Genomic DNA, 10,679 nt, shown 5'->3' with positions numbered 1-10,679 from the left:
GTGTGAGAAATAAGATTGTGGAGGAGAATAAGAGGAAGATGGAGGAGGAGCAGAGGAAGCTAGACTATGAACGCCTTCAAGGCCTAGAATCAGCACACGCGGACTTGGCAATCAAATTCCAGCGGCAGCAGGAGCAGATCGACTCACTTAGCCAACAAAGGGGGTCTCAGCAGCTAGCGGATGATCCACCAATGGATAGCACCGTCCCATCCATGCCGAGAAGCAACGTGGGTTCCGCCCCGGATGACGCATTGCTGGATAGCTACCCAGTGGATGACATCATGGAAAACACTAACTGCGAGCTACACTTCAAAATGAAGAACATATCCATGAAGGTGGCGGACGCCCTTGCTTTTACAAATCCCCCCGAGGCAACCTTCCATTGCAACCCGATTCCAGCGGGCTATGCTCGTGTCTTGGTTGATGAGGTGGTGGACCAATATTTGGGGCTAGAGCTTGACATTCCTGGAGGTGACGATGAGCACACACTAGGAGAGACCAACCATCGGATCATCCTATGGAGAAAGGATTGCATCATCTTTCGAAGGCCACCGACACCGCGTCATCCGACTCCTCATCGCAGTCTGCCACCGATTCAGGAGACTCCCGCTCCTCCAAGTCCACCAACGCGTCAGGACACTCCTCCTCCAAGTCCGGCACAGCTTCAGGCCACTCCTCCTCCAAGTCCGGCAAAGCGTCAGGCCACTCCTCCAAGTCCGGCACAGCTTCAGGCCACTCCTCCTCCAAGTCCGGCACAGCTTCAGGCCACTCCTCCTCCTCCAACTCAGCCACGTCAGCCGTCTTCGCCGCCTCAGCAATCACGGAAGAGAGCCGCCTCAGCTATGGTGCGTAGCGGTACAAGTCGAGGTAGTACTGCAGGTACAGGCGGAGGCAAGCAATTTCAATATGGTCCAAGCCTCGCGCCTCTTCCGCAGAGGCCTTACGACAAGTCCGAGGAGGAAAATGTAGCCATATCGAAGGCCGAGGAGGAAGCCCATTTTGCACCGAAACCGCCACCGCCGCCAAGGGAGAAAGTGCCTGTGGAAAATATTGACCACTTCATTCGTATGGCTAGACCACCAGCTCCCAAGCCTGTTGACACAGACTATGAGCGCCACCTTAGGAAGTTAAATCGGGCACGTCTACAGAAAGAGGTGAGCTCGAGCTCGAGCAAATCAGCTGGCAAAAGGAGCGGTAAAACCATTCCCCAGCTAGGAGAACAGGCGGTGCAATCAATGCCCCAGCTTGTTGGGCCAACAACACATGAGAGTAGGCTCGCCCAATATTATTGTGAGCAAACCGTTAACATTCCCGGGGTGGGTGATGTGGTAATAACCGAGGAGCATATTGCGCAGGCTGAATTGATTGGGATCACTGTTGGACAACTCCTCGATATCGAGCCCATGTCTCCAACTAGAGAGGAGGAAATAAAACGGAAATATGCCCGGGGCCAACCTTTGGTTGAGCCAGAGGAGGTCAATAAGCTCCCAACGAGAATGTATGAATTGCATCAATGGTACATGGACATTACCAAGATTTCCAATCGAGAGTCCCTCATGGTGAATGTCAACAAGGAGCATTACTACCATGAGAAAGCTGTGACCGTTGAGTATTCAGAACTATTTCAGCTATACAATAAAGACGCACTCGACAAATCTGTCGTCAGTTGATATTGTCTGTAAGTGATTTCTTTCTGTAATTTAAGTCTCAAGCTAGCTGTAGTGATCATTTTGATCAATCATTACCTATAATTATCCTCACTATATTCTTTTCTGTGGTATTATGCAGGATGAAGATTTGTGAAATGAAAAAAGGTGGACGCTATGGCATTGAGTTCGTTGACCCAAATACCATTAATGAATACACATTGAAAATAGATCCATATCACGAAAAAAGTCTAGAGGAAAGCATGCTACAGTTCTTCAAGGAACTCAAATACAATGAAGATATACTACTTCCTTACAACTTCCAGTGAGTCACACTATCTTGTACTACAAATTCTGTTTTCCCTACTAGCTATAGCTACATGTTTTTGCTTACATATGCCCGCTTAATTAAGACATGCAAACGTGTGTGCATGCATATTTCACTGGATCTTGTTAATCATTAAAGTTGATGAAGGAACAGTTGAAGTACTAGACTCACTACTTAAGAAAGCAAGTGACTACACCATCGTGAAGGGGATAGTCAACAGGTAATTTCAATCATTATTAACTATATCTCAGCCTATTTAATTAGTTCGTCATTTCCTGATAACAACTATTTAATAACCCATTTATTCATTTTATTTGTCGGCGGGCAGGGCTTGGGCAAAGTTCATCAGGGTCACTCCAGGCCCATGGAAACAAAGTCTGAAATGGTATCGACCCAAGGTAAGTAATTAAGTAGTACTAGCTAGCTGCCATCTCTTTAATTATCATGCTTGATTAATTATTATCTAATCAAATTCCATTCTCGTAAAGGCCCTGAAGCAGTCACCGGGGAATGATCTATGTGCATACTACGTTTGCGAGAACATTCGCATGATGGCGTCCGAAAGGAGCAAATCTCAAAGACAGGAGTGGGTACGATATCGATTGTCAGAACACCATTCACAATTTATACACCATTATTGATACATAGTCTCACAACTAATACACATGCATATTGATCTCCTTCTTAACAGTTCAAAGAGGTGCGGGACAAGCTCCTAGCACAGGACTGCATAGAAGCAATTCAAGAGGAAATAGCGGGATTTTTGCTCGACCAGGTCATAGATCCCAAAGGAGAATACTATTACCTGCTACCGCCCCCATGAACCACTTCCAATTGTTATCGTGCTCCGAAGGCACCAATTAGCTAGGCTAATGCCACTGGCTCCGAAGGCACCAATTAGGAGAAATTGTATATATATATATATACATGTGTGTATATATGTGTGAATTAATTAATGGTGGTTGTGAGACATTCGATGATATATATATATATATATAATGATCGGTTCTACTAGAAATTCTATTTATATATATGCATAACGTGTACAATATGTAGTATCGTAAAATACCAGCAAACGAAAAATAATTAAATGGAAAACACAAAATTAAATGAAAAAGAAATCATAAACCCAAACCCCCCAACATTTTAATACCTGTTGGTGACACCAACCGGTACTAAAGGGCTCCCTGCCCCCGAAGCAGGCTCGTGTCACGTGGTTTCCCTTTAGCACCAGTTCGTGCTGAATCGGTACTAAAGGGGGGGATTTAGTGCCTACATTTTAGGGCCGGTTACCAAACCGGCACTAAAGGGCCTTACAAACCGGTGCTATTGCCCGGTTCTGCACTAGTGCGGGTATATATTATATATCTTATACCTAATACATGTGATGACTAAAGACGGGTCGACTCATAGAGTACCCGCGAGTGATTCACGGATTGGGGGCTGAAAGGACCTTTGTCCCGACGGCCCTCTGGGTGGATCTTTGTGGCGGAGCGACATGGCAGGCGGAGACCACCTAGGAGAGAGGTGGGCCTGGCCCTGGTCGGCGTTCGCGGTTACTTCAAGGTAACACGCTTAACGAGATCTTGGTATTTGACCTGAGTCTGGCCACTGGCCTATACGCACTAACCAACTATGCGGGAACAGTTATGGGCACTTGACATCATGGTATCAGCCAAAGCCTTCGTGACGTCAGTGACTGAGCGGCGCGTGCCGAGTTGGACCACGTAACGTAACTTCCTTTGTAATGGAGGTTGCTAGGTCTGCTCTCCGGCTGCCCATGCAACGTGCAGGGGTGCAATGGGCGATGGGCCCAGACCCCTGCGCGCATAGGATTTAGACTGGTGTGCTGACCTCTCTGTTGTGCCTAGGTGGGGCTGCGGCGTGTTGATCTTCCGAGGACGGGCATGACCCAAGAAAGTGTGTCTGGACAAAGGGGATCAAGCGTGTTGGGAAATGTGGTGCACCCCTGCAGGGAAGTTTATCTATTCGAATAGCCATGATCTTCGGTAACATGACGACTTGGAGTTGTACCTTGACCTTATGATAACTAGAACCGGATACTTAATAAAACACACCATTCCAAGTGCCAGATACAACCGGTGATCGCTCTCTCACAGGGCGATGAGGGGAGGATCATCGGTTAGGATTATGCTATGCGGTGCTACTTGGTGAACTTACCATCTACTCTCTTCCTCAGTTGTAAGATGGAGGATACCAGAAGTAAAGTCTTCGATAGGACTAGCTACCCCCCTCTTATTCTGGCATTCTGCAGTTCAGTCCTCATATGATACCCCTTTTCCATTTGATACCAATGCATACATATGTAGTGTAGCTCCTTGCTTGCGAGTACTTTGGATGAGTACCCACGGTTGCTTTGTTCCCCCTTTCCCCCCTTCCTATACCCGATTGCTGCGACCAGACGATGGAGCCCAGGAGCCAGACGCCACCGTCGACGACGACTCCTACTACACTGGAGGTGCCTACTACGTGCAGCCCGCTGACGACGACCAGGAGTAGTTTAGGAGGATCCCAGGCAGGAGGCCTGCGCCTCTTTCGATTTGTATCCCAATTTGTGCTTGCCTTCTTAAGGAAAACTTGTTCAACTTATGTCTGTACTCAGATATTGTTGCTTCCGCTGACTCGTCTATGATCGAGCTCTTGTATTCTAGCCCTCGAGGCCCCTGGCTTGTAATATGATGCTTGTATGACTTATTTTATTTGTAGAGTTGTGTTGTGATATCTTCCCGTGAGTCCCTGATCTTGATCGTACACGTTTGCGTGTATGATTACTGTACGATTGAATCGGGGGCGTCACATCCACTCTTTGGGCGCGACCTATGAGGGCCGGCCTCCTCCTCCCTCCATCCTTTATATACGTGGCCAGGGGCACCCCATAGACACACAAGTTGATCATTGATCTCTTAGCCGTGTGCGGTGCCCCCCTCCACCATAATCCACCTCGGTCATATCATAGCGGTGCTTAGGCGAAGCCCTGCGTTGGTAGCATCATCATCACCATCATCACGCCATCGTGCTGACGGAACTCTCCCTCGAAGCTCTGCTGGATCGGAGTTCGTGGGACATCACCGAGCTGAACATGTGCTGAACTCGGAGGTGCCGTATGTTCGGTACTTGGATCGGCCAGATCGTGAAGACGTACGACTACATGGACCGCGTTCTCATAACGCTTCCGCTTACGGTCTACGAGGGTGACGATACTCTCCCCTCTCGTTGCTATGCATCACCATGATCTTGCGTGTGCGTAGGAATTTTTTTTGAAATTACTGCGTTCCCCAACAGTGGCATCCGATCCAGGTTTATGCGTAGATGTAATATGCACGAGTAGAGCACAAAGGAGTTGTGGGTGTGGGTATATACATATTTCTTGCCGTCACTAGTTGATTCTTGATTCAACGGCATTGTGGGATGAAGCGGCCCAGACCGACATTACGCGTACGCTTACGCGAGACTGGTTCTACCGACGTGCTTCGCACAGAGGTGGCTAGTAGATGTCTGTTTCTCCAGCTTTAGTTGAATCAGATTCAATGAACATGGTTCTTTCTGAAGATCAAAAAGCAATCACTATACCGCGTTGTGGTTTTTGATGCGTAGGTAAGAATGGTTCTTGCTCAGCCCGTAGCAGTGACGTAAAACTTGCAACAACAAAGTAGAGGACGTCTAACTTGTTTTTGCAGGGCATGTTGTGATATGATATGGTCAAGACGTGATGAGATATAAATTGTTGTATGAGATGATCATGTTTTGTTAAAGTTATCAGCAACTGGCAGGAGCCTTATGGTTGTCTCTTTATTGCATAAGATGCAAGTGCCATGTAATTGCTTTACTTTATCGCTATGTGATAGCAATAGTTGCAAAAGCAATAGCTGGTGAGACGACCATGTGACGACACGTTGATAAAATATCAAGATGATGGAGATCATGGTGTCATGCCGGTAACAATGAAGTATTCATGCTATTATAGATCAAGATAGTGATTGACAGAGTTCTTGATATGTCTCCAACGTATCTATAATTTATGAAGTATTCATGCTATTATATTATATGTTTTGGATGTTTATGGGCTTTACTAAACACTTCTATATTATTTTTGGGACTAACCTATTAACCCGAGGCCCAACCCAAATTGATGTTTTCTTGCCTATTTCAGTGTTTCAAAGAAAAGGAATATCAAACGGAATGAAACCTTTGGGAGAGTTATTTTTGGAATGGAAGCAATCCCGGAGACTTGGAGTAGACGTCAGGGAAGCTTCGAGGAAGCCATGAGGCAGGGAGGCGCGCCCTACCCTCTGGGCGCCCCCACCCTCGTGGGCCCCTCGTGGCTCCCCTGACCGACTTCTTTCGCCTATATATGTCCATATACCCTAAAAACATTGAGGAGTAGAATAGATCGGGAGTTCCGCCTCTAGAAGCCTCCGTAGCAACCGAAAACCAATCTAGACCCGTTCCGTCACCCTGCCGGAGGGGGGGATCCCTCTCCGATGGCCATCTGCATCATCCCGGCGCTCTCCATGATGAGGAGGGAGTAGTTCACCCTCGGGGCTGAGGGTATGCACTAGTAGCTATGTTTTTGATCTCTCTCTCTCTCTCTCTCTCTCTCTCGTGTTCTTGAGTTGGCACGATCTTGATGTATCGCGAGCTTTGCTATTATATTTGGATCTTATGATGTTTCTCCCCCTCTACTCTCTTGTAATGGATTGAGTTTTCCCTTTGAAGTTATCTTATCGGATTGAGTCTTTAAGGATTTGAGAACACTTGATGTATGTCTTGCATGTGCTTATCTGTGGTGACAATGGGATATCACGTGATCCACTTGATGCATGTTTTGGTGATCAACTTGCGAGTTCCATGACCTCGTGAACTTATGCATAGGGGTTGGCACATGTTTTCTTCTTGACTCTCCAGTAGAAACTTTGGGGCACTCTTTGAAGTTCGTTGTGTTGGTTGAATAGATGAATCTGAGATTGTATGATGCATATCGTATAACCATACCCACGGATACTTGAGGTGACATTGGAGTATCTAGGTGACATTAGAGTTTTGGTTGGTTTGTGTCTTAAGGTGTTATTCTAGTACGAACTCTATGATAGATTGAACGGAAAGAATAGCTCCGTGTTATTTTACTACAGACACTTGAATAGATCAATCAGAAAGGATAACTTTGAGGTGGTTTCGTACACTACCATAATCTCTTCATTTGTTCTTCGCTATTAGTGACTTTGGAGTGACTCTTTGTTGCATGTTGAGGGATAGTTATATAATCCAATTATGTTATTATTGTTGAGAGAACTTGCACTAGTGAAAGTATGAACCCTAGGCCTTGTTTCAACACATTGCAATACCGTTTTAGCTCACTTTTATCATTATTTACCTTGCTGTTTCAGATTACAAAAACCTATATCTATCATCCATATTGCACTTGTATCACCATCTCTTCGCCGAACTAGTGCACATATACAATTTACCATTGTATTGGGTGTGTTGGGGACACAAGAGACTCTTTGTTATTTGGTTGCAGGGTTGTTTGAGAGAGACCATCTTCATCCTACGCCTCCCACAGATTGATAAACCTTAGGTCATCCACTTGAGGGAAATTTGCTACTGTCCTACAAACCTCTGCACTTGGAGGCCCAATAACGTCTACAAGAAGAAGGTTGTGTAGTAGACATCAAGCAGTTTCTGGCGCCGTTGCCAGGGAGGTTAGTGCTTGAAGGTATATCTTTAGATCTTGCAATCGAATCTTTTAGTTTCTTGTTTTATCACTAGTTTAGTTTATAAAAGAAAACTACAAAAAATGGAATTGAGGGTGCCTCATATGCTTCATCTTTTTAGTATCTTTCATGAGAATAAGGATTCCGATAATTGTGCTCAATTGCTAGAGGAAGAATGTATTAGAATGTTTGGCACTAAATTTTTTGAATGATAAGCATGATTGCAATGTTGTTAGTATGAACTATTTGAATATCCATAGTACTAATGATGATTGCACTAGTCATGATGAAAATATCACTTATAAGCATGTCAATTTTTGTGGAGTGCATAGAATTTTCAAGTACACACCAAATAGGGAAGATAGATTTTGCAAGAGGCATAAGTATTTTTAAACTAAATGGTTGCAAGAAAGGCTAGATGTTTGTGCTAAAAAATTAAACTTTCTTAGCCGTACTTGTGAACTTTGCAATGAACGTGGTCATTTAAGTCTCCAATGCAAATTGTTTCATGATCGAATTGTGTCCAAGAATTGTGATGACTTGATTTCCCTTGCATATCATAATGAACTTAGTTTGCTTTTGTGTTATGAAGAAATGAAATGTATAATTAAGGATCTTCCAGAATTTGTCCTTGATAAAGTTCTTGATTTTGATCTAGAAGAAATTTTTATGTATTGTGCGGTGAATTGCATTGAAAATCTTTATATTGCCAATTACATAGAGACAAGAAAACAAAGAGAAGATGAAGAGAATACTAATGAAAGGGAAGAGACTTCCCAATATCCTTGTATTATTTCTTATGATGAATCAGATAACGAGGAGGAGCCTTCTATCCAACCAATCTCATCAATAAGGAGCTCAAAAAAGAGGGTTAAACCCACACATGATGTGAAGAAGAAAAAGAAAAGACGGAGAAGCAAAGGTAGAAAGGTATCCCTCCCAAATGATGTTGCTCCTATTACTCATTGTGATGATGATAATTGCTATACTATTGGTGCTATCCATACTGTTAATGATGAGAGTGATTATGCTTATGATATGAAAAGGGCCAAGATTGGTGATGCTATGTTTGATGAGAATGACAAGTTTGAGAATATATTTGCTACAATTAATGTTTGTCCCAAGCTTGGGGATGCTATGTTTAATGAAGATGATATTTTTAGCCTCCCAAGTTTTGATATGCAAATTTGTTATGATGATAGCATGCCTCCTACTTATGATGATTATATTGATGAAAGTGGGTTTGGAAGAGTGTAAACTTTAGGAAGTAGTAATCCCACTATTTTGGAGGATGTTGAATCTTGTTGTGATAATTATGAAAGTGGATTTGAAGACGTCATGACTTTATTTAGTAATGATTCCACTATCTTGGAAGATGTTTCAATTGATTATGATGAGAACAAAGTTTTTACTTATGATGATTATTGTGATGACACTTATGCTATAAAAAGTAGTGATAATTATATTTATAAAACTTGTCATGATTATGATTACCATTTTTCTGAACATAACTCCTTTAATGTGGAAACAATTTATAGTATTCGAGTTTCTTATGATACTCCCACTATTCCGAATGAGAAGAATTTTGCTTATGTGGAGAGTAATAAAATTTCTATGCTTGTAGATCATGAAAAGAATGCTTTAGGTGTTGTTTATATTGTTGAATTCATTCAAGATGCTATTGAAAATTATTATGAGGGAGGAACATATGCTTGTAGGAATTGCAATAATATCAAGTTTCCTCTCTATGTGCTTACAGTTTTGAAGTTATGCTTGTTTTGCCTTCTTATGCTAGTTGATTATTGTTCCCATAAATTGTTTGATCACAAAATCCCTGTGCATAGGAAGTGGGTTAGACTTAAATGTTCTAGTCATATTCTTCATGATGCTCTCTTTATGTTTCAATTCTAATCTTTTATGTGAGCATCATTGAAATCATCATGCCTAGCTAGGGGCGTTAAATGTTAGCGCTTGTTGGGAGGCAACCCAATTTTATTTTTGTTCCTTACTTTTTGTTCCTGTTTAGTAATAAATAATCTATCTAGCCTCTGGTTTAATGTGGTTTTATATTTTAATTAGTGTTTGTGCCAAGTAGAACCTTTGGGAAGACTTGGGGAAAGTCTTTGCGATCTTGCTATAAAAAACAGAAACTTTAGTGCTCACGAGATTTTCTGCCACTTTTTTACTGGAGAGTGATATTTAGTTAATTCTTTTTGAAGATGATTAATAGTTAAATTACTCACGTCCAGAAATTTATTTTATAATTTTTGGAGTTCCAGAAGTATTCTAAACCTACAAATTACTACAGACTGTTCTGTTTTTGATAGATTCTGTTTTTCGTGTGTTGTTTGCTTATTTTGATGAATCTATGGCTAGTAATAGAGTTTATGAACCATAGAAAAGTTGGAATACAGTAGGTTTAAAAGCAATATAAATAAAGAATGAGTTAATTACAATACCTTGAAGTCGTGGTTTGTTTTCTTTTACTAACGAAGCTCACGAGATTTTCTTTTAAGTTTTGTGTTGTGAAGTTTTCAAGTTTTGGGTAAGGATTTGATGGATTATGGAACAAGGAGTGGCAAGTGACTAAGCTTGTGGATTACCAAGGCACCCGAAGGTAAAATACAAGGACAACCAAAATCCTAAGCTTGGGGATTCCCCGGAAGGCATCCCCTCTTTCGTCTTCGTTCATCGGTAACTTTACTTGGAGCTATATTTTTATTCACCACATGATATGTGTTTTGCTTGGAGCGTCATTTTATTTTCTTTTGTTTTGCTTGCTGTTTGAATAAAATACCAAGATCTGAAATTATTAAATGTTAGAGAGTCTTCACATAGTTACATAATTATTCGACTACTCATTGATCTTCACTTATATCTTTTGGAGTAGTTTATCATTTACTTGTGTGCTTCACTTATATCCTATGAGTAAATAGTTGAATGATTTCAATATCATAAATCTGAAATTATATA

Source organism: Triticum dicoccoides, chromosome 6A (genome assembly GCF_002162155.2).
Source record: "Triticum dicoccoides isolate Atlit2015 ecotype Zavitan chromosome 6A, WEW_v2.0, whole genome shotgun sequence".
Taxonomy (NCBI): domain Eukaryota; kingdom Viridiplantae; phylum Streptophyta; class Magnoliopsida; order Poales; family Poaceae; genus Triticum; species Triticum dicoccoides.
Note: the sequence above shows the minus strand (reverse complement) of the source record.